At 35.3% G+C, this 25,588-nt stretch overlaps 2 long non-coding RNA genes across 2 annotated transcripts; one reads left to right on the top strand and one right to left on the bottom strand.

Moving 5' to 3' along the window:
* The first annotated feature begins 786 nt into the window (after positions 1 to 786).
* LOC127902104 (uncharacterized) lies at positions 787 to 3,802 on the top strand. The gene is made up of 3 exons (XR_008054585.1): positions 787 to 1,026; positions 1,621 to 1,701; positions 3,527 to 3,802. It is a non-coding gene; the product is annotated as an uncharacterized LOC127902104 (long non-coding RNA).
* Positions 3,803 to 5,560: 1,758 nt separating this feature from the next.
* LOC127902632 (uncharacterized) lies at positions 5,561 to 6,206 on the bottom strand. The gene is made up of 2 exons (XR_008055059.1): positions 6,004 to 6,206; positions 5,561 to 5,889 (listed from the first exon to the last, which is right to left on the bottom strand). It is a non-coding gene; the product is annotated as an uncharacterized LOC127902632 (long non-coding RNA).
* Positions 6,207 to 25,588: the final 19,382 nt, after the last annotated feature.

The raw sequence follows: 25,588 nt of genomic DNA, 5'->3' as shown, positions 1-25,588 counted from the left end.
TTAATAGTATAATAAGAGGAAAGTCATATCCTTGAAGGTTAAGAAGGGATTGAACAAACAATGTCAATAAAAGAATCTTAGAGAGTATATTACTAGTAAAGTGTAGTGGTAGGATCACGATAAAGCTCCGTATCTTCAAGAAATTCCTCCTTCTCAACCTTTTTGCTGAAATTAATAATTGAAGGCCTAAACATACCAAAGTAATTAAAAATCTAAAAAAGTTGTTAAAGATCCGACATTGGTCCTAATATGAAAGTACATAAACTTAAAGGCCTTAAAACCAAACATTGGATGTTTGAGATTTGTCTATCAAAAACTTGTTCACAAAGTAGTTAACGAGGTTAGTAAAAGCAAGATTATAAACTCCATTTTCTTTAGATATGGAAATTGATTACGAGAAGCACAGACTTAACTCCCCAATGTTGTCTCCTCTAGCACACATATTTTTACTTGTTTCCCACTCCCAAAGGGTGAATATGCTCATGCAAGTCATTTCATAGATCAGGGATCTACTCCACAAGAATCATTAATCGCCAGAAATAATACGATCATTTTCAGTTTCCATATATTTGCAGGAATTTTTCAAAACATTATACAACAATATACTTTGTATTAACGTTGAGTTTTTTTTTTTTTTACCTTGTCTTGACTTTAATATGGTCAATGATTCATGATTGAAAATCCACTCTTATTTAAGTTGTTTTTACCTTTTAACTATTGTTTTTTTTTTTTTCCAAAACTAAGCATAAACCTTAAAGCGTTCGGTATTTAAATTTAAAAAAAAAAAAAACCCCCTGTTTTGATTATTAAGTTACATTTCACTGGAAATAGCAAAAAGCAAACATTCTTCAGAGATCGACGATTCAATAAGCTCGCAGCCGCCATTTCTCATCTCCGATCAAAGCTTCTCCACATCCAAAATCATAACTCCAAGCCTCCATCTTCTGAATTAAACGCTCTCTAATAGAATTAGGATTGGTCTCCATTGTTTATTCTCACTTCTCGATTGCGTGAAGAAGAACTAAGGTAATTATTTCATTCTTACTCTCTTTCACGTGATTTCTCTCTATTCAATGCTCTAAGTTTGATTTTGTCACTCGTAATACCTTTAATTAATAGTTTTTTTTATTGAGGCTGTAAATTCACCCTAGGGTTTCAATTTTAGACAACAATAGCAATGTAGCCTGGTGATTTCACTATTTAGTCAAATTGATAATTTTTTTAACTCTCTTTTCATTTTTGTTTATGATGAAGAATTTCAACATTCTTCGGCCTCATTTGCTTCTCAAATGTCAGGTGTTTTTTTTTTTTCCTTTGATTTTGATAATTTTTTTCACTTCTTTCGTTCTAGTTTAGATAATTTTATTGTTATGCTCGAATAAATTGTTCTTTTAATCAATTTTGGGTTTGATTTAATTGATTCTAAGTCTCATCTTTGTTCCTATTCAGAAAACGAAGAACGCACAAATCATTTTCATTTTATTCTCAATCGTGGCCATGTGATAATTTTATCTCTTTGAATTAATTAATTTTATCACGGTCAGTACACTTCCTCATCAATTTTGATTGATTATTGTTTAATTAACCTAGGATATTATTTTCTTTCTTCTCTTCAAGCAGATTATTGCGCTGCTCCTCTCATTGATTCCATTGAGAACGACACTTCCTTATTAATTCCACCAAGAACGATGTTGATTTCAGGTAATAATTGAATATGTAATATTTTCAGTTTGAAATTACTTGAGTCTCGTAATAGTAATAGGGATTTGAGATTTATACCTTGTTGGAATTATTTTAGATTCTAGATTTGTTCTGCTATGGACATTAATTGAGATGTTTATGCACATAAATTATAATCTTGTTGAAATTACTTGAGATGTTTATGCCAGCAATGTTCTGCTGTTAGCTACTGAAATGATTGGATATACTATAGCTGGTGAATGCACATCCTAGATGTTTATGCCTGTAACAAATCCGTTTCTCTATGTTTGCCCGTTGTCTTGTTATGCTATCTAAGTAAATAAACTTAATAAAACTTTCTTGTTTATATCAAAGTCAAATTTCTGTCCTAGTCTAATTTCAGAAGCAAAATGCAATTGCTGCATGACTTGTGTGACTTAGTGACTGTTAGATGAGCGTTACAGGGTAGTGGTTTAGGTGAGAAACAACAGATGAATCTAAGAGACAATACCCTGTCCCATAATAAAATGACATTTCACTATCAAGTCTATGCACTGTCGCTCTCATTTGTTCTAAAGGGAAACAGAGGAGTTGAAATTCATTTATCATTGGGATAAAAAAAAAAAAGTAGTTGAGAAGGAAGAGCATGTTCAAGAGTTAAGGACAACATGCTGGACTAATTATAGATTATTTTAAAATGCTTAAGCTACTCATGTCACCATCATTATTTCAAAATCTGAATGGGGTTTCCATCTCTCTTTCTCTCAGTTTCTGTGTGATTGTAAGAATGGGTTAGTTTATTTGAAACCCCTAATCTTCTCCCCCAAATCTCTATCCTAATTTTTCTCAAACTCCTCTCTCGCACTTAGACTCAGCCTGTGAATCCTCTTTTATTCAAACTTATCTCCCCCTCATTTATCTCAAACTTAGCCCCTCATTCCCAAACTCAACGGCAACTGTCTTCTTTCACTGTTCGTCGTGCCACTGTCAAGCTTGTTGCCTCTGCGAACCAGCTACATCTCGCTTTACCGTCCTTCAAGTGGTGAAGTAGTTGAACACTTTGGATGATCCGACTCATATCTTCCATCATAATCTCTCACTTCTTGTCTCACGCAGATCTTGGTCATCATCGTCACTCTTTTCATGGGTGTTTTATAATTGATTGTGGTGTGTTTGTAAGAATAGTAATATGAAGATTTTTTGTTGTTGAAGGCTGTTATAAGTAGTTTAGTTAGCTATTGTTGAAGGCAATTGATTGTTGAAGACAATCGAATAGTTTAGAGGGATTTTAATTTTTAGTTCTTTTTCATTTTACGTTTTGTGATTTTCTGGGGAAAAAAATTGGATTGTATTTTTTGAAATTATTTTAAACCGAATTTGTAACCCAAACTGAATTTAATTCAGATATATGGGTTCAGTTTGGGTTACAAATTTGAAACCATTTGGGCTCAGTTTGGGTTACAAAAAGGACAAGTGAAAAAGATTAATCTGAAATAGAATGATATTAAGGTGCCTATGCAGATTGGTAATGTCGAATGTGGCTAATATGACTTTCCAAGAATGATTTTGTTTAGTCATTAGCCTAGCATGCAAGTAAATCTATATTTAATTTGATTATCTTTCCCTGTAAAAAAAAGTAAACGTGAAGGTCCTTTGTGATTTGGTCAATTTGTTGTGGTTGATGTACTGTACAATTGTGATAAATTTGCATGGTATCAATATGACTAAGGCAAGATTTTTTGCCCTTATTTTTTTTTTTCCCATCTCCATCTCCCTATTTGGATGCGTTCACTGTTTATAACTTTTTGCAGTCTCTCATTTCTTATTATCTTATTTATATGTGTAGGGTTGCCATGTAAACATTTGGGATCAATGGTGGAAGGCTAACTAAGGATTGAACTATACGGAAAATGGTTCGGTGGTATTGATTCTGTGCTTAAAGTGTGGAGTGAATTTAGATAAATGTATAGTTCAACAAACTAGATCTTTTTTTTTTTAATTATATATATACATTTCAAACATTTAAAGTTTGTCCTTGTATAATTTATATAAATGTATAGTTTCAAACTGGATTTTATTTTTTATATATACAGTTTATGTTAATATGATTTTGAGTTTGCTATTTTATTGTTTAGTTTGGAGTTTTATCAGGTTTTCAATGTTATAGCTTATATCACATGAAGCCTACAAAAGAGATTCCATTATTATAATTTTCTTTGTAAAAGTTGTAAAATTTGATATTTTCAATCTGTCATATGTAATTGACATTTTCTTAAAAGTCATAATATGACTATTATAAACTATCATACTTATATGGTAGTTTGTGTTGTCACTAATATTTGATGATCAAAATATGTAAAAAGGATTTGATGATTTTAAAATGACAAATATAATTGATAATATCTATAATTAATATTTTTTATGGAATTATTTATTTAAATCTCTCTTGAATTAGAATATCATCTAATCTTAAGCTTTGGTGTGTTATTTGCCTTGGATCGTCTCACTGTTATGGTGTATTACTAGCCTTGGGTCGTCTCACTATTTTGGCATTGGTACATCGTCTCCCTTGGACTAATTCGCTTTTGTATATTATTTTCATTTGTATCCATTATTCAACTTCCGTTATCATACTTTTCGCTTCCACCACCACACTGCATCGCATAGTCTAAAAATCGAGCCATCACTATTTCCTAATTGAACTTTCTACAATTCTTACGCCACGAACGAGGATGGTTAAATGCATAATCACACTATCAAAAATTTTAGAGTATATTAACGGTACTTCACTCAAATTAAAACATGTATGTCATGTGCGTATTTGGCTAGAAAAATTACCATTTAAATGATAATTATATTGCGTTTAACTAAATATGTCATGCATGCAGTAATTATATAGAAACCTTTTACTCCAACTAAAAGACATCGTTTATCCATAAATGACGGCTCATTTATTTTGAAAAAACAAACGTCGTCAGTCGCATATAACTTACAAGAAACAAAAGACCAGCGTAAAGCCATTACTCAGCGGTAAACATTGTACGGCACGTCTTTTATATGTTTACGACGGATCTTCTGTTATATTCATGTGGTTCCGACATGTCGTCAATATCTCTCGAACTTTCATATATTGTGACTCCTTTGACTAATAATTATACCGGAGTAGGAAGGTTAATTTTTTTTATCCTTTTTTTTTTACTGGGCATTAATTGTTCTTGTACTGCTGTACAGTCAATTATTCTCATAATATCACACATTCAAACATTATTCTTCAGGCGCACTGCTGATTTTGGTAATGGTTTATTACTATTTTTTTTTTTTCCAATCCAAAGTAAAGAAAGTGTATTTAAGCATATCTTCAGGAGTAGAATCATGGATTTTTGGAGTGATCAGTGCAGATGTACGGCACATTTTGTCTCCCCTGAGTTGCTGTGTTCTTCATTCTATTCTTCAATAATTTCTCTTGTTACCACGAGATGATTTAAGAGAAAAATATGTCGTGTTTATTTCACAAAATATTCAAAATGAAAGTAAGCCTAATTAGGATAATACCTTTAATTTTATTGATGGATTAACTTAAAAGCAACACATAGAAACACGATATTTTTATTAATAGGATAATAAAATTATTAAATTAATTAAAAAGTATTCCTAATATTTCTTTTACTTTTATTTTGTGACTTTGACTGTATAGCTGGATGAATTTTATTCAGCAGAGATAAGGTTGTAAAGGAAAACCCATTTAAGAAAAAACAAACGTTCTTAGTTAATTATAGAGATCTTGGTTCCATCACAAGCGGCAATAATTATATACAGGTGTGTGTGAAGCAGATAAAAGAGTGCATAATTAATTAAATTGAATTTTGTTGAGAGACCGAAATAAATAACACATTGACACGGAATAATTTTATTTATTAAGAAAGACTTAGTACATGGACACTAACAAAGATAATTTCTTGAACATCTCAAGAAATCTTAATAGTTGAACTGAACCAAAACGACACTCACATGATTGACAGGTAATAGTAATATCCGTCCTTTTATTTAATTAAACATAAAAGAATAATATTATATGTATTTAACCAGTAGAGTCAGGATTTCTTCCATATTGCGGGACAATAAGAAGATTAAGATTGTCATTTTTCACATCCTCATCATCAGCAATGCTACTAAAATGTGAGTACTCACTCTCTGACCATTCGTTCTTACCTGAAAATTTAATATTAAAAAATATATTTATAAATGCATATGTTAAAATAATAATAAATGCATATATTAAAATAAGAATTATGAATGATGTTCAATTGAACATGGGCTACAAACCTGCGCAAATAGTTTCCATATTCTTCAAAGTAGAAAGGGGAAAATCTCTGCTAGCTTACGGTGAATGAAGCGAAATCAAAACTTTAGTTGAGCTTGATCGAGTTGTTGTTTCTGGTTTGATCAGATATTTATAGTGATTCAATTACGTAGCCACGGGCAAAGCAATAATAATTTACGGTAATGGTACAGATAAAAGATCAACGGCTGAGGTTTTTTCGCACAATAGTGGGGGTAAGATTAACGGCTACATATGGTTAAATGATTGCAATTAGTGCGAAACACCGTCTGGTCCACCAAATAAATAATTGTGAAAAAACTATTTTTTTTAATAGGTGGAAAAAAATATTTATCAAGCAATAATTCATTGAAAAATGTAGACAGTAATGGTAGAAATTAGCAAAGTAGATAAGAATTGAACAAAAAAGTCGGTGATTCGATGCATAGTTTGTCGGCAATAATTAATTACAAGACAAATGAACTAATAGTCTTAATTTTCTTTTCAAAATATCATTTCATCTGTTTATTGCATACTTGGATGAACCAGTAATAGTGTGCATACGAAAATCTAACTTAATTCACGACGGCTCCTGCGACCGAAAGCACCAAGCAAAGGCCTAAGAATAAATCTTGATATCAAGCAAAGACCCAAGAATAAATCTTGATATTATCATATAGTAATAATGACAAAACTATAGAAAAGAGTTGTTTGGTTAACTAGAAAGCTTAAGAAAAATGAAAGAGAAAGTGAAATGAATCTGTAACTTTATTAATATTTCTTCAACTTAACATCTGAGTACAAGATACACGTTTATATAGCAAGCTTGAACCAACTCAACAATTCAGGTGAGCTGGATAACTAACTTGCCAAGTCAGCTTTTATGAGCTAATCAGCTGCAGTCAGTCATACTCTGCTTCTGTGCTCTGCTTTCGATATCACTAACATCCCCCCTCAAGCTGAAATGTCCAGGATAGACATTCAGCTTGTGTCGCAGATAATCAAACTGCTTGAATGAAAGTGCTTTGGTTAATATATCAGCTGACTGATCATCACTAGGCACATAGCTGACTTCAATACTCTTTGTTGCAACCTTGTCTCGAATGAAGTGAATATCCAGCTCAACATGCTTTGTTTTTGCATGATAGACAGGATTGTATGCAAGAGCAATAGCCCCTTGATTATCACACCACATCATGGGAGTAGTACTAAGTTTAATTTGCAGCTCTTGAAGAAGAGATTGTATCCATATCACTTCTGAAGTAGCATGGGCCAAAGCTCTGTATTCAGCTTCTGTGCTTGACCTGGATACCATTGCTTGCTTCTTGGATGACCAAGAGACTAAGTTTGGACCAAGATAGACTGCATAACCAGCTACTGACTTCCTGTCATCTCGATCAGAAGCCCAATCAGAGTCTGTGAAGCAATGTAGTTGAAGTGCTCCAATCATGTGAAAATGCAGACCAAGATGTAAGGTGCCTTTCAAGTATCTCAGCAACCTTTTACAAGCATCCCAATGAGAAGTGCGTGGATTAGATAAGAATTGACTGAGCTTATTAACTGAATAGGCTATATCAGGTCGTGTAAGGGTAACATATTGTAAGGCACCTACAATACTTCTGTATTGAGACACATTTTGAATGTTGTTACCTGAATCCTTTGTAAGATATTGGCTAGTAGACATAGGTGTAGAGACTGGACTGCTATAAACCATATCATGTTTTGCCAAAATATCAGCAATATACTTTGCTTGAGACAGATAAAGACCAGTTGCTGACTTAACTACTTCAATTCCAAGAAAATAATTGAGATCCCCCAAATCTTTTAGAGCAAAAGTGTGATGCATGTCTTTAATCACTTGCTGAATTAGCTGAGGATTGGAACCAGTGAGAATGATATCATCAACATAAACCAGGACCAAGATTACATGACCATTTATCCATTTATAGAAGAGAGAGCTGTCTGATTTGGAGTGCTGAAAATGCCACTGAGTTAGCATTGCATCTTTGAACCTATCAAACCAAGCCCTAGGAGCCTGTTTCAGGCCATATATAGCTTTCTTTAACTTGCAAATGTGATGAGGTTTAGCAGAGTTCACAAAACCCTCAGGTTGTGCCATGTACACGTCTTCAACTAAAATGCCATTGAGAAAGGCATTGTTGACATCCACTTGTCGAATCACCCATTTGTTAAGAACTGCTAAACTGAGAATTACCCTTACTGTTGAGGCTTTAACCACTGGACTAAAAGTTTCAGTATAATCAACTCCATGGGTTTGATGAAACCCCTTAGCAACCAGCCGAGCTTTATATCTTGAAATAGATCCATCAGAGTTGTATTTGATTCTGAAAATCCATTTATTTCTAACTATTTTAACATGTGTATCAGGCAATACCAGTTCCCATGTCTTATTGTGTCGAAGAGCCTGAAATTCTTCTTGCATAGCTTTTAACCACATAGGATCAGCAAGTGCTTGAGATGTTGAAAGAGGTTCAGAAGGCTGAGCTAATAAAGCTGACAAATAAGTTTTTGGTTTGAAGATGCCAGCTTTTGACCTGGTTATCATTTGATGACCAGTGGATTGAGATAAAGGTAATGTATGAGCTGGTGAATGATGTGTGGAAGGACTGAATGATTCAGTAGGTAAGGAAGGAGAAGAATTTTGGTTTCTGTGTGTTTGTGAAGCATCAGGAATACTTGTTGAGGATGTTGCTAAAGGAACCTGCAGATGAACAAAAGAAGGAACAGAAGAAGAAGAAGAGAAAGATGACTCTGAGAAAGAAACTGGAGACTGACATTTATTTGGAGATGAAAAATCTAAACCAGAGACATAAGGGAAGGAACTTTCATCAAAAACAACATGGTTGGATGTATAAACTCTTCCTGAAGAATGAAGACACAGATAACCCTTATAATAAGAGCTATAACCAAGGAATATACATCTGCAAGTTCTGAAATCAAACTTGTGTTTATTGTATGGTCTCAAGGCTGGATAACAAGCACAGCCAAAGGTTCTGAGAAAAGAATAGTTTGGTGTTTGATTAAACAATTTTTGAAAAGGTGAAATGTTATTTAAAACTGGAGTAGGAAGTCTATTGATTAGGTAGACAGCTGTGTGAAAAGCATTCCACCAAAACTTAAGAGGCAAGTGAGCTTGAGCTAGTAGGTGTTAAGTATTAGAAAATGCATATTTATAAAGGAGAAAACCGTCATTTTACATTTTAAGTCTTACTAACAACCCTTACTTTTATATATTTAACCTTCTTGTGATTTAATTACATGTGTTTTATTTTAATTAAGTATTTTATGTATTTTAGGGGCATTATAGTCATTTCACAATAAAGGAGAGATCAGACGGCAAAACGGACATCACTTTTAAACTCAGGACGGTCGAAAACCTTAGGAGGAGCATAAAAGGAAAAATGGCACTATTCACATGTACGGTACTATTCACGTGTACGGTACTGTATACGTTACTGTTCACGACACTGTTCACATAGACGGATGATGACGTGGCATTGACCGATGATGTGGCATTGACTGATGAGGTGTCACGATCCTGTTGGACTAAAATTCTTATGTACTGTTGATGGTGACGTGGCAGCATATCAGTGGACGAAAAATCTCGCGTACGGTGCATGCATCACACAGGATTATTTTCAACCAAACCGCGTTACTGTTCATCCGGGTCAAACCGCGTTACTGTTCAAAGTCGGGTCAAACCGTGTTACTGTTCATCCGCGTGGTCAAACCGTGGACTGTTGACTGATGACGTGGCGCAATCCTGAGCGTCCAAACTGTTTTTAATCCGATGGCCATGATTTACTCCATGTATCTATAAAAAGGGGGCCTCCCCCCCCTAATTTGATATCTCTGAATCCATTTTTGGGATCCATTTTCTGTAATTCTCTCTCCATCTTGTATTTTCTATGTATTTTAATAAATTCCCATTTTGCCCCTAGTTCAATTATGAGTGGCTAATTTTCTTTCAAGCTTGGGTTGAAGGTGAAGTCTCAACATGTGTCATGGGCTTAATTTGGTAAATTTACTTTCTCTTCCCCTCTAGTTTTTGTGGATGTTTTGACTTCTCGTCGACAAATAATACTAATCTTGTCTAGTACCGCCTTGGTTACACCGGCTCTCTAGTATAAGGTTATTATTATTTGGCACGATAAGCCCTTAGCACCATATTGATTAGAGCGTGGTTCATGAGGTGTGGATTCCCCCCTCATGATTTAATTGACATTAATACGGATTATTTAGCCCATGATGCATGTTGATACGGATCCAGATACCCAAGTACGTCATTTCAATATAATTCTCGTCAATTTATTCTCGCCATTTCAATACCAATTTTAGAATTTATTCTCACCATTTTAATTTAAGTTTTAGCATATTCCAAATCATTTCCACCATAAATCCAATCACCCATTTACAAAATTAATTCTACACAATTAAAATCCACCTCCTCGTGGGATCGACACTCGTCACCATTAGTCTATACTACAATAGATTCGTGCGCTTGCGAGTACATTAAAATTTGCACAACAAGTTTTTGGCGCCGTTGCCGGGGAGGTAAGTAATTTTAATTCATAGAATTAATTTTTGTGAATAATTTCTTTTATTTGTTTTCTTGTATTTTTTTTATTATTAAAAAAAAAAGAAAAAAAAAAGTGAATCTACATTTAAAGGTTAGTATTTCTTTTTTTTTTCTCTTCTTTAAAATTTTGTAATTTAATTTTCCATTTATTTTTCTTTGTAATTTTTTTTGTTTATCTTATTAATTTAATTTTTAGTTAATTTCTTTCACGTATTTATTTTTGTGTATTTTTATAGAAATGTTGTAATAGCGCAATAAGGTTAGTATCGTAATTTCTCCCTCTTCTTTATTTTTATTTGTTTTGTTCCCATCTTTATTTTTCTTTTTGTTTGCATCTTTATTTTTATTTTATTTATTTTGCATGCATGGTCGTAGGTCATTATTACCTAATCTTGAACCTATAGACCTTGAACTAGAAAAAACACTTCGCACACACAAACACGTTAAAAATAAAATGGATTTACAAGCACCACAGGAGAGGTCATTTAAGGACTATTTTAGTCCCTTAGCTAATTTGAGCACGTCATGCATAAGATACCCAAATGTAGCTGCTAGGAGTTTTGAATTAAAACCTAGTGTGTTAAATTGTCTCCCTACATTTTATGGCCTAGAAAATGAGGATCCATATAATCATTTGAATGATTTTCATGCCATTTGTCAAACATTCAAATATGAGAATTTTTCAGATGATGATGTTAAACTTAGACTATTCCCATTTTCTTTAAAAGATAGAGCTCGTTCATGGCTTAATACATTGCCTGCTAATAGCATTGCATCATGGGAACAAATGGTTACAAAATTTTTAAATAAATATTTCCCAGTGCATAAAACCAATGCTATTCGCAGGGAAATCTCAGAGTTTACCCAGAGAGAAGACGAGCAATTTTTCGAAACTTGGGAGCGATTCAATGGGCTACTCTTGAAGTGTCCACATCATGGGTACGAGAAATGGCACCAATGCCAATACTTTTTGGAGGGATTATTGCCAAATGTGCAAGAATGGCTAATGGCAACAAGTGGAGGAGAGCTAATGTCAAAAAGTGCATCAGAGATTTGGGAATTCTTCCAGCGACAAGCGGATAATTCCCAACAACGGAGTCGATCACTCAGGAATACTAGACGAATTAAGGGAGTAAATGAGGTTCAAATTGGCGAGTCAACTTCGGGAATCAAAGAAGTCAAGGAGATGGTTGAAGGTCTTGCTCGACAAATAGCATCGTTATCGACTGCTAAATCAACAGAACCACATGACCATGACTCATACTCAGATCAAGCCAATGCCATAGGTGTAATGAGAAAACCATCGAATTACAACCCATACTCCAACACATATAATCCTGGATGGAGAGACCACCCCAATTTTCATGGTCTCAAGGATTCCAACAAAATGGACCAGCAGCTCCAGCTCCACCAATGCAACAAATTCCTCAAGCCTCTCAGCCCCCATTTAGACCATTCAATCAGAATCAGAACTACTCTCAACCCAGACCATGGGAGGATGCATTCCAAAATTTCAAGAATGTTACTCACTCCACGATTGAGCAACAGAACCGCACCATTGATGGACTACGAAATGAATTGAGAGCGGGCTTCAACTCACAAGCTCAATCAGTTTCAAGCCTCGAGAAGATGGTGGGACAACTCGCTTCTTCAGTTCAGACCTTGGCAATGACTGTTGAGAAAGGAAAATTTCCAAGTCAACCAGTGCCTAATCCTAAAGGAGTGCATGAAGCGAGTACCAGTTCACCACAGCAGCATGGAGAGGTCAAAGCAATAATGACCTTGCGAAAAGGAAAAGAAATCGACAACAAAGTGGAGATGCCGGTGACAAAGGAAAATCAAATTGTACCTGTAAACGTTGAGGACTCACCACCGGAGGAGAGAGAAGAAGCCAACCCACGAGAATACGTTCCCAAAGCTCCATTTCCTCAGAGGTTAGCGAAAGGAAAAAAGGGAAAATCTACAGGTGAGATTCTCGAAATCTTCAAACAGGTAAGTGTTAACATCCCTTTGCTTGATGCTATTAAACAAGTTCCATCTTATGCCAAGTTTCTTAAAGACCTTTGTACTAAAAAGAGAAATATGCATGTTCAAAAGAAGGCATTTTTAACAGAAAACGTTAGTTCTATACTCCAACATAAAATTCCTTTAAAATGCAAAGACCCAGGCTCCCCCACTATCTCATGTAGTATAGGGAACCACACAATTGAGAATGCTTTGTTGGATTTAGGAGCTAGTGTAAATTTATTGCCTTACTCTGTGTTTGTGAAACTTGGACTGGGAGAATTACACCCAACTCCAGTGGTGTTACAACTTGCAGATCGGTCCACGAAAATACCTCGTGGTATTGTGGAGGACGTGCTTATCCAGGTAGACAAGTTTTATTTTCCTGTTGATTTCATTGTAATTGACACTCAACCAATACAGGATTCAAGGAAGCACATCCCCATTATTCTAGGCCGACCTTTCTTGGCAACTGCGGATGCTCACATTCAATGCAGGACTGGAAATATGCAGTTGTCTTTCGGCAACATGACTATGGAGCTGAACATCTTCAACATTGCCAAACAACCTCACAGTGCAGATGATGGAATTGTTGATGTGGATTTAATTGAAGCATTAGTTGATGATACTTTTGTTTCAAACCTTAGTGATGATCCTTTACAAACATGTTTAACTCACTTTGGTTTTGATTTTGATATTGACAGATCGGTTGATGAGGTCAACGCCCTGCTTGACTCAGCACCATCTATGGACACTAATAAATGGAAGTCAAGAGTTGAACAACTAGCACCATCAGAGAAGAAACTCATCCCATCATCAGAATCACCACCGAAACTCGAGCTCAAACCATTACCCAACACATTGGAATATGCATTTTTGGGAGAAGAAAGTACTCTACCGGTAATCATCTCATCATCCCTCAATGACGAACAAAAAGGTAAGTTGTTGGATGTTTTAAAAGAGCACAAAGGAGCATTAGGATGGACCATAGCAGACATCAAAGGTATAAATCCAGTAGACTGCATGCATTACATTCACCTTGATGAAAATGCTAAATCTACTAGGGAAATGCAACGTCGGTTAAATCCTAATATGAAAGAAGTGGTTAGAACTGAAGTCCTTAAGCTATTAGATGCAGGTATCATTTACCCCATTTCTGATAGTTCATGGGTCAGTCCTGTACAAGTTGTCCCTAAAAAGTCAGGAGTCACAGTAGTTACCAATGCTGATAATGAATTGATACCCACTAGAGTGACTACAGGATGGCGTGTATGCATTGATTATAGAAAGTTGAATTCTGTCACACGTAAAGACCATTTTCCTTTACCATTTATTGATCAAATGCTTGATAGATTAGCAGGACATGAATTTTATTGCTTTCTAGATGGCTACTCAGGATATAATCAGATTCCCATAGCACCAAAAGATCAAGAGAAAACTACTTTCACTTGCCCTTTTGGCACATTTGCATATAGAAGAATGCCATTTGGATTATGTAATGCACCTGCTACATTTCAACGATGCATGCTAAGCATTTTTTCTGATATGGTTGAACGATTTCTTGAAGTCTTTATGGATGATTTTTCTGTCTTTGGTGACTCGTTTGATCAATGTTTACATCATCTAACACTAGTTTTGCAGAGATGTGTCGAGAAGAACTTGGTATTAAATTGGGAGAAATGCCATTTTATGGTAAAACAAGGTATTGTTCTCGGTCACATCATTTCGAGCAAAGGTATTGAGGTTGACAAAGCCAAGGTGGATCTCATTTCTAATCTTCCTCCACCCAGAACAGTCAGAGAAGTAAGATCTTTCCTTGGGCATGCTGGTTTCTATAGACGTTTCATTAAAGATTTTAGCAAAGTTTCTAGACCCTTATGCAATTTACTTGCTAAGGATGTACCTTTTATCTTTAATGATTCATGTCTTATGGCGTTTGAAAAATTAAAACGGTTGTTGACATCATCACCCATCATTCAGGCCCCAAACTGGAGCTTACCATTTGAGCTCATGTGTGATGCATCTGATTATGCAGTAGGAGCAGTATTAGGACAAAGAGTTGATCGAATTCCCCATGTTATTTACTATGCTAGTATGACATTGAATGATGCACAGTTGAACTATTCAACTACTGAAAAAGAAATGCTAGCAGTAGTGTTTGCATTGGAAAAATTTCGATCTTATCTCATTGGTTGTAAAATAATTGTGTTCACAGATCATGCTGCTCTTAAATATCTTCTCACAAAGAAAGATGCAAAAGCTAGACTAATTCGTTGGGTGTTACTTTTGCAGGAATTTGACTTGGAATTCAAAGATAAAAAAGGGACAGAAAATGTTGTGGCGGACCATCTCTCTCGTCTCCATTTTGACACAATTATAGAACAATTACCATTAAATGAGTCATTTCCAGATGAACAATTAATGAGTGTGGAAGTATTACCTTGGTATGCTGATATAGTTAATTATCTTGTTACAGGTAAACTTCCAGAGCATTGGACCAAGCAAGATAAGGCTAAATTCTTTGCAGAGATAAAGAATTTCTTTTGGGATGACCCATATTTGTTCAAGTATTGTGCAGACCAAATTGTTAGACGATGTGTCCCAGAAAGTGAAATTCAGAATATCCTTTCATTCTGCCATGAACAAGCTTGTGGAGGCCATTTCAGCGCTAAGAAAACAGCGACTAAAGTTTTACAATGTGGTTTCTATTGGCCATCTATATTTCGAGACGCTTACACTTTCTGTTCTTCATGTGATAGGTGTCAACGAATGGGGAGCATTACACGAAGGAACATGATGCCACTAAATCCAATTTTAGTGGTTGAGATTTTTGACGTATGGGGTATCGACTTCATGGGACCCTTTCCCCCGTCTTTTGGCCATCAATACATATTGGTTGCTGTTGACTACGTATCGAAATGGGTAGAAGCAATTCCATGTAGGACCAATGATCACAAGGTGGTGATAGCATTTTTGAAAAGCAACATTGTTTCACGCTTTGGATTCCCACGAGCGATAATCAGTGATGGTGGTGCCCACTTTTGTAACAAAGCATTCAAAGCTCTTTTGACAAAGTATTCAATCACACACAAAGTGGCAACTCCGTATCATCCGCAAACCAGTGGCCAAGTTGAGATATCCAATCGAGAAATAAAGCACATATTAGAAAAAACGGTGAGGCCAGACAGGAAAGATTGGTCATTAAGACTTGATGATGCATTATGGGCATATAGAACGGCTTTCAAGACCCCGATTGGGATGTCACCCTACAGGCTAGTGTATGGAAAAGCTTGCCACCTACCTGTGGAACTCGAGCATCGTGCATATTGGGCCATCAAGAAATTCAATTTTGACATGCAGCAAGCCAGCTCAGAAAGAAGATTACAGCTGGCAGAACTTGACGAAATTCGCAATGACGCGTACGAAAATGCCAAGATTTACAAGCAACGAATGAAAGTCTTCCATGACAAGCAAATTATGAGAAAATCTTTCACCCCAGGTCAGAAAGTGCTTTTGTTCAATTCTCGCTTGCACCTATTCCCAGGTAAGTTACGCTCTCGTTGGTCTGGTCCCTTTATTGTTCATACTGTTTTTCCACATGGGGCAATTGAAATTAAGGACCCAAAGAACGGTGTCACGTTTAAAGTTAATGGTCAAAGATTAAAGCCATATCTAGAATACCAACCACGTGGAGAAGACACCGAAATAAATTTGAGTGACCCACCAAATTTGAATTGTTTTTTTTTCTTTTCGTTGATTTGATTTTTCTTTCTTTCTTTATATTATTCTTTTGCTAATTGAAATTGTTTTTGCATAAGTGTGTTTATTTTACCATTAAGTTTTCTCTTATCATTTTTAATCATGAGTCTCATACTTAGACCGTTCCTCCTGAACATTCTTAAACCACTTCAACGTGTCAAAACTCATCTCAAAAGGCAGATTCAATTTTGTAAAACACAACGCATTTGGGCTCTACAACCACCAGAGTTAGTAGCCTATGTTGAGGGTTTAGAACACCAACTCAGAGACATTGAGAGAAGTGTTTACGACATCCAGTTGGAGCTTGAGGTAAATTCAATAAGAGGACGATTTTAATTTTCTTTGTGTGTTTTAATTTGTTTTTCTATTTGTGTGCTTTAGTTTGTTACCCCGGTGAAGTGGCGGATAACGGTACTCCGTGACAATCAAGTCGGTTACTTCAGTTTCCCATAATAACTGATATTCTGAGGCGAAGGTATGGACAGAAACGAGATTCTAGCGAAGCTTCACAAGCGATTCCCTTCACTTCCTCAGAATGCCCTCCTTACGATTTATAAAGCTCGGTCCGAACGCATGCGATTACTCATGAGGAATAACATACCTGCTGACATCCGTTGGTTAATCGAGGCTAAAGTACGATCAGCAGGTGAGTTACCTCCAAAATTTATTGCATTCATGCCTGGTTGTGGTAAAGGAAATTATGCAAGAAAACGACGAGCTCGAAGAATTTCTGTTGCTTGTCATAAGTGTGCCAGAATGAGTTGCAATAAAAACCCATGTTCTTTAGGAATGGTGTCTGATAATAGGGAAGATAAGATTCAATTCATTAAGGATGGCTTGAATAAGGAGTCATTGGATGATATCCTTTTGTCTCTTGAAACGCATCCCAGTGGATATGTGCAAGGAGCGATTCTCCAGTTATGGCCATTATTCCAGAAAGAGCATGCACGATATAGTCTCGGGAATCTGACTATAAACGACCCTGTTTGCCAGTTTATAAGAAAACTGGATAGGAAGCCTATCCTCGACCCATAGAGGGCGTTCAAGCCGTTTCTGGACGTAAAACCAGAGGAAGATGTGAGCCACAGTCGCAACTACCTGTAAATATCCTTTTACTTTATTGTTATTTTATTTCACTATTGTCTTATTGTTTGCATTATTGTCTTTAATAATTTTATTACTGTTTGCTTTTTCCTTTTTACTGTTTTCTTTTTGACTTGCGAGCCACGTGCTTTACGCGTTATTTGACACTAACATATTACCTCATACACAACCATGACCCACTATCACCGAGACTCTTAAATGTGATTTCTTTTTTGTCAAGCACTCACAAATTGTTTTCGAGAAGTATCACAATGGCAGCTACTCCCAATAGACAATTCAAGAACATTTGTGTGCTTTCTGGATTTACCTATGGCAAACATAAAGAGTTCGTTGAGGCAGCCATAGATCTTGGTCGAAGCATAGCAGCGAGAAAATTACACTTGGTGTATGGAGGAGGTAATCGAGGGTTATCAAAAATGGTCTCAGAAGCAGCTTTTATCAGAGGAAGTCAAGTGTTAGGCATCATCCCAAGAGTCCTAAAACCATTGGGCAGTTCGTCTGACTCATCAACTGGAGAAGAGTTAGTCGTCTCAGGTATGCAAGAAAGAATAACTGAAATGCTTAATTATGCTGATGCTTTTATTTTCCTTCCAGGAGATCTTGCAACACTAGAGGTACTTATGACACTAGCATCTTGGGCCCATCTACACATTCACCAGAAACCCATCGGTTTGTTAAATGTCAATAACTTTTATGATGGCTTTATCGCATTTCTTAACCATGCAATAAAAAACTATTTCATTCCCGCTAATGTGAAAAAACTTTTTATTTGTGCTCACACTGCTAATGAGCTACTTGATCTGTTACAAGCTTATAGACCGGAGCCAGACCCCTGGACCTTCGTGTTGGAGCGTCCAAATAATGATGGTAACAGTAGCAGCAGTAAGAAGTACAAATTAGATTTAACTCTCCGCCTATAAATATTTTCTTCTGTGTTGCACCACCCAGGTGATGTCTTCTAAACTCTACTTCTTTCCTTTCAAACATTGAGGACAATGTTTCGTTCTGGTTGGGGGGAGGGAATAGTCGACAATTGTAGAATTTTGGTTAAGTTTTTACTAATTTTTATTGTAGAAACTAACTGTTGCTAACTTTTTGTGTTGAAGATGGCTGAATATGGAGTGTAGTGACTCTAGAAACGCATCTTCATCGTTTATAAAAAAAAAAAATTCAGACATTTTCTTTTTCTTTATTATGTGTTTATGTTTATTTTTCTTCTTTTTAATTTCTCCTCTATAAATATACATTTTCCAACTTTTGAGTCGAAGATGGCTGAATATGGAGTGTATTTCCTCTAGAAACGCATCTTCTTCTTTAAAAAAAAAAAAAAATCATTTTCGTTTTCTATCATTTTACGTGTAACTTTTCTAATTAGTTTTTATGCATCATTTTCACATTTCTGCATGCATATTTTCCTTTCATGTTTAGAATAGGTTGGGGGGTAGAATGTTGTTTAAAAAAAAAAAAATTTGTGTGATTTGTTTTAACATTGGGTGACATGATTAATTTTAAATTTTAGTATTTGTATTATCTTTGGTCTTAAGTGATGTTACATTATGTTTGCTACTCTACATGTTGATGTCGGAGACATATATGAGTTGCTTGAAGGAATGAACATGTCATAATAAGTACCAAGTGAGTTTTTGAGCCTATTATTTTTCTTGGAGAATAACCCTTTTGCCCACTCTTTATACAGCTTAGCAGTTTATTATTTTATACACGATCTCTAAATTACTTTTGAGTTAACCCTAAAAAAAAAATTGTAAAATAAAAAAAAAAAGAAAAAAGAGTGTGTTGCTACATTTGGAGGCCCATCTAACTAGTAGATATGGAAGGTTATTTAGAGCCCTAAAAGACGATGGAAAGGCCATCTTTGATCCGTTTGAGCCTTTCTAGCCATCCCTTTTATTAAATATCCATAGTTAACCCTTTTGAGCCTTTAAAAAAAATATATATATATTTTCTTTGTCAACTTATCATCTTGACCCACTCCGATTTGGAGTATTACCCGATGTCTTATAAGTTCCATCACCTATTTATGTTTGAGAAAATGTAAATAATTATGTTGTTCAGTGAAGTTGTGCCAAAAAAAAAAAATAAAAAAAATAAAAAAAATAAAAAAATAAAAAAATAATAAAAATAAAAACAAAAACAAAAACAAAAACAAAAGTTGTTGTTTCAAAAGAATAAAAATAGGTGAAATCCACCTTGCAACTTCCAAAAAAAAAAAAAAAAAAAATTTCTCTGCATTTTTCTCAAACATACACTTTGTTTTCCTTATTTTCCTTCTTTGTTAGCCATGTCTTTAGCCTACGTTTCATCCTAATAAAAGTCCTTCTTGATTTTAGGGAACTATAGTTTGAAGTAGAAGCTAGTTATATGGGCTAAAAAGATGTAGTGATGCATAATTAAAAAAAAAAAAAAAGATAAATAAAGTGGGTTGACTAACATTTTATTTGACTTGAGATCGTATTATTTCTAAGCTGAGGGCATATTTATTTCATCTTGGTGAGAGCATGTGATATCACTTCTTTATTATTTTCTCTCTCAATTACCATTCATTGGAGTGACTATTTTTATTGGGATTAATTTATTTGTGAGAGTGTCACTACTTCCAGTGAGATTTTGGGGTTTGACATGTCATTCTTGAGAGTAGCTAAAACAAAGTCTACTGGGCTAATTCATGTGGATGGTTGATGTGGGTGTGATGTTGCTTTAGACTGGAGATAATGCTTATACTTTTATTTGAGTGTTATCATTAATCTGATGGAATAAATACGAGTGTTTCTATTAAAACAAAAAAAAAAAAATTATTTTGAATTTGAATTTTGTTTTCGCTTTATTTGCTAGGGACTAGCAATAAGCTGGTTGGGGGGTGTGTTGAGTATTAGAAAATGCATATTTATAAAGGAGAAAACCGTCATTTTACATTTTAAGTCTTACTAACAACCCTTACTTTTATATATTTAACCTTCTTGTGATTTAATTACATGTGTTTTATTTTAATTAAGTATTTTATGTATTTTAGGGGCATTATAGTCATTTCACAATAAAGGAGAGATCAGACGGCAAAACGGACATCACTTTTAAACTCAGGACGGTCGAAAACCTTAGGAGGAGCATAAAAGGAAAAATGGCACTATTCACATGTACGGTACTATTCACGTGTACGGTACTGTATACGTTACTGTTCACGACACTGTTCACATAGACGGATGATGACGTGGCATTGACCGATGATGTGGCATTGACTGATGAGGTGTCACGATCCTGTTGGACTAAAATTCTTATGTACTGTTGATGGTGACGTGGCAGCATATCAGTGGACGAAAAATCTCGCGTACGGTGCATGCATCACACAGGATTATTTTCAACCAAACCGCGTTACTGTTCATCCGGGTCAAACCGCGTTACTGTTCAAAGTCGGGTCAAACCGTGTTACTGTTCATCCGCGTGGTCAAACCGTGGACTGTTGACTGATGACGTGGCGCAATCCTGAGCGTCCAAACTGTTTTTAATCCGATGGCCATGATTTACTCCATGTATCTATAAAAAGGGGGCCTCCCCCCCCTAATTTGATATCTCTGAATCCATTTTTGGGATCCATTTTCTGTAATTCTCTCTCCATCTTGTATTTTCTATGTATTTTAATAAATTCCCATTTTGCCCCTAGTTCAATTATGAGTGGCTAATTTTCTTTCAAGCTTGGGTTGAAGGTGAAGTCTCAACATGTGTCATGGGCTTAATTTGGTAAATTTACTTTCTCTTCCCCTCTAGTTTTTGTGGATGTTTTGACTTCTCGTCGACAAATAATACTAATCTTGTCTAGTACCGCCTTGGTTACACCGGCTCTCTAGTATAAGGTTATTATTATTTGGCACGATAAGCCCTTAGCACCATATTGATTAGAGCGTTGTTCATGAGGTGTGGATTCCCCCCTCATGATTTAATTGACATTAATACGGATTATTTAGCCCATGATGCATGTTGATACGGATCCAGATACCCAAGTACGTCATTTCAATATAATTCTCGTCAATTTATTCTCGCCATTTCAATACCAATTTTAGAATTTATTCTCACCATTTTAATTTAAGTTTTAGCATATTCCAAATCATTTCCACCATAAATCCAATCACCCATTTACAAAATTAATTCTACACAATTAAAATCCACCTCCTCGTGGGATCGACACTCGTCACCATTAGTCTATACTACAATAGATTCGTGCGCTTGCGAGTACATTAAAATTTGCACAACAGTAGGGTTAAGCCAATGTCAACTATGTGTCTGTGTTTCCTTTCAATTCTCCCATTTTGGTGATGTATATGTGGGCAGGGGTGTCTAAAATGTATGCCAGAAGCTTTGAGTAAAGAGGTAAAGGTTCTGAATTCCCCTCCCCAGTCAGTTTGAACAGTTTTAATTTTATGCTGCAAATGGTTTTCTATGAAGAGTTTAAAGTTTGAGAAAACTTCAATGGCATCTGATTTTGCAGATAAGGGAAATATCCATGTAAACCTACTAAAGTCATCAAGGATAGAGAGATAGTATTTGTATCCCTGAGTAGAAGAAATGTGAGAAGGCCCCCAAAGATCAGCATAGATCAGCTGTAGAGGTAATGTTGTTTTGGTTTCTACTGAATTGAAGTGAAGCATGTGATTTTTGCCATATTGACAAGCATTACAGAAAGACAATTTTTCAATCTTATTAAAAACAGCAGAATCATTACAAGCTTTGAATGTTGTTTTGAGAACATAAGGTGCTGGATGCCCAAGTCTCCTATGAAAAACATCCATACTGACTGATTGCAGTGCAACTGCAGAAAAAACAGACTGAAGACTTGGTTCAGAGGTTTTTACAACTTCTGGTTTATTGACATGAGACATAGCACAAGAAGCAAAAAGAGATTCAGGTTTATTGAAACTGTCTGAGTTGAAAAGAGCTGACTGAGTTGATTGAGAAAACTGAGAAAAGATGTTTTTGACTTGATACAAGCCACCCTTAGCAACACCTTCAAGTAAAGTTATTCCTGTGTCCCTGGCCTTGACAAAGCATGAATTATCAAGAAATTCAACAACAACAAAATTATCAGCCACAAGTTTTGAAATACTAAGCAAGTTTTTGGTTATGTTTGGTACATAAAGGACATGATTAAGCAATAAAGGTTTTGAAGTTGAAGTTGTAAGCATTGCTGATCCTATATGATTAATAACCAATGCATTTCCATTGCCAACAAATAATTTTTCCTCACCAGTATAAGCTTGTGAATGAAGAAGTTTACCTAAATCATTAGTGATGTGGTTTGTTGCTCCACTGTCAAAGTACCATGAGGGATCCTCAACAAGCTCAGGGGACACATTTTGATTTGAAGGAGGCAGAGATGATGAAGTAGAGGTATTGTATTGACCACTATTGTCAGGGGTTTCAGTTGGAGCATATGTTGATGAACCAGGAGTAAAAGAGTAAAATGCAGATGGAGTGCCAAAGGAATTTTCTGCATGCACTATGTTACCCTGAAAACCAGAACCACCTTGAAAACCAAAACCTCTTGGTGAATTATAATTGTTGTTAAATTGTCCAGGGCCTCTACCACCACCATTAAAAAATCTTCCTCTTCCAAATTGTCCAGGAGGTCTAAAACCACTATTAAAGTTGCCTCTACCATAGTTTTTCTGAGGAACAAATGATGAGTTGTATCTGTTTCTGCACTTATAAGCTCCATGTCCAGGTATGTAGCATATTTGACAAACAACATCAGAGAAGTTATTTCCATTGTTGAATTGTCCAGAACTATTACCAGAAGCACCACCATTAAAACCACCAAACCCTGAACTGTTTCCATTTCCAAAATTTCCTCCATAATTCTTTTGAAAACCACCATTATTTTTACCAGAATATGTGTTTCTTTGAGCAACATTAGCTGTCATATTATGCATTACATCACTAGTAATTTTCCCTCTCTTCTGTTCAATTCTAATTTCATGATTCAACAACAAGGAGTATAATTCATCCAGTGTTATCTTATCACCTCTAGCCAAGACAGCAGTCACTAAGGATTCATAGTCAGATGAGTCAAGACCAGTCAGGACATGCATAATCAAATCACTTAACTCTACTGGTTTACCAGCTAAAGCTAAAGTATCTGCTATTCGTTTGACTTTAGCAAAATAGTCAGCCATATGCATTGAACCTTTCTTAATGGTTTGGATTTGCATTCTTAATGTTTGAATTCGAGCCTGAGATTGGGAGATAAACATACCAGTAAGAGTCTCCCAGAGTTGCTTAGATGTTGTACAATCGATCACTGTAGAGAGCAGATTTTGCTGGATCGATGACATCATCCAACTCAGCAGTAGCTGATTTGTCTTCATCCATGCTACAAAGTCAGAATTTATAGATCTTGAGCTTCCAGTTGATACTACACTCTCAATATCACTCTCAGAAATGAGAAACTGTTCTGGACATTTGTTATCGCCATTAATGAAACCTTCCAAGCCATTTCCTTTCACAGTTGTAAGAACTTGCGTGCGCCAAAGAATGAAATTATTCTGATCTAGCTTGACTGGTGTAACAAAGCTGAAGGAAAGATTATTTTGATTTATATTCGTCATCCGTGGCTCTGATACCATGACAAAACTATAGAAAAGAGTTCTTTGGTTAATTAGAAAGCTTAAGAAAAATGAAAGAGAAATTGAAATGAATCTGTAACTTTATTAATATTTCTTCAACTTAACATCTGAGTACAAGATACACGTTTATATAGCAAGCTTGAACCAACTCAACAATTCAGGTGAGCTGGATAACTAACTTGCCAAGTCAGCTTTTATGAGCTAATCAGCTGCAGTCAGTCATACTCTGCTTCTGTGCTCTGCTTTCGATATCACTAACAAATAAGGTACAAGAGTTTCAAATCGAATCCTGCTCACAAGTTACAGAGCCATTGATGACATATTATCGTATACATATAATGATTTTCACTTTTTATGTAATTGTTGCGTTTGTTCTTAATTTTCAAAGCATACATTCAGTTATAAACAGTAATAATTAAATATTTGATAAAATTTATTTTTGAAAGTATTATAAATTTTAAAATTGACTGTAAATGTTTGGGAACAATTAATAGACTTTAGTGCGGTCTCCCAAATATTGAGATTTATCCGGACTTGTGATTTCAGCCGTTAGATGCATCCAAGGGCTGAAATTATTTTATCATTTTTTGAAAGTAAAACACGCAAGTATATATTCACAAATTAATTTTTTTTTTTTTTCAAAGAACAGATCTTGATGCATCATTTGGTTTTGGGCAGGATATGCCTCGAATCTATTCGAGTTTCGAAGAACAAATTATTTTGTTCATATTTTTTTACTTATGTTAATAAAATTTCCACTACTTTTTACTATTTTTTTTTAAAATTAGATTAAGGGTTTCATTTGAAATTATTTTTGAGATGGTCGAAAGTAATTTTAAAAAGTTGAAAGTTAATTTTAGAATATGATATTTTTTTAAGAATGAAGAGCATGTTCAAGAGTTAAAGGACAACATGCTGGACTAATTATAGATTATTTTAAAATTATATTTTGGCTTAAGCTACTCATGTCTCCGTCATTATTTCAAAATCTGAATGGGGTTTCCATCTCTCTTTCTCTCAGTTTCTGTGTCATTGTAAGAATGGGTTAGTTTATTTGAAACCCCTAATCTTCTCCCCCAAATCTCTATCCTAATTTTTCTCAAACTCCCCTCTCGCACTTAATCCTCTTTTATTCAAACTTATCTCCCCTTCATTTATCTCAAACTCAGCCCCTCATTCCCAAACTCAACCGCAACTGTCTTCTTCCTCTGTTCATCATGCCACTGTCAAGCTTGTTGCCTCTGCGAACCAGCTACATCTCCCACTGTCAAGCTTTTTACGAATTAAATTTTTTATTAAAAAAATAACTTATTTGATTTTGTTCGCTCTCTCATTCTCCCTCCATTTCTCGAGTTTGTCCTTTTTTATTCGGCCAATAGATCTAATAGCCCAACTATTCAACGGTTTAGATGCATTCTATTGGTTATTAACACTACAGTCCTTACTGTTTATTATAAAATCATAAAAGCCAAAAGTTTTTAAATATTTATTTAT

The sequence above is a fragment of the Citrus sinensis genome, chromosome 5 (assembly GCF_022201045.2).
Source record: "Citrus sinensis cultivar Valencia sweet orange chromosome 5, DVS_A1.0, whole genome shotgun sequence".
In the NCBI taxonomy this organism is placed as follows: Eukaryota; Viridiplantae; Streptophyta; class Magnoliopsida; order Sapindales; family Rutaceae; genus Citrus; species Citrus sinensis.
This window is presented reverse-complemented; position numbering and strand designations above follow the sequence as displayed.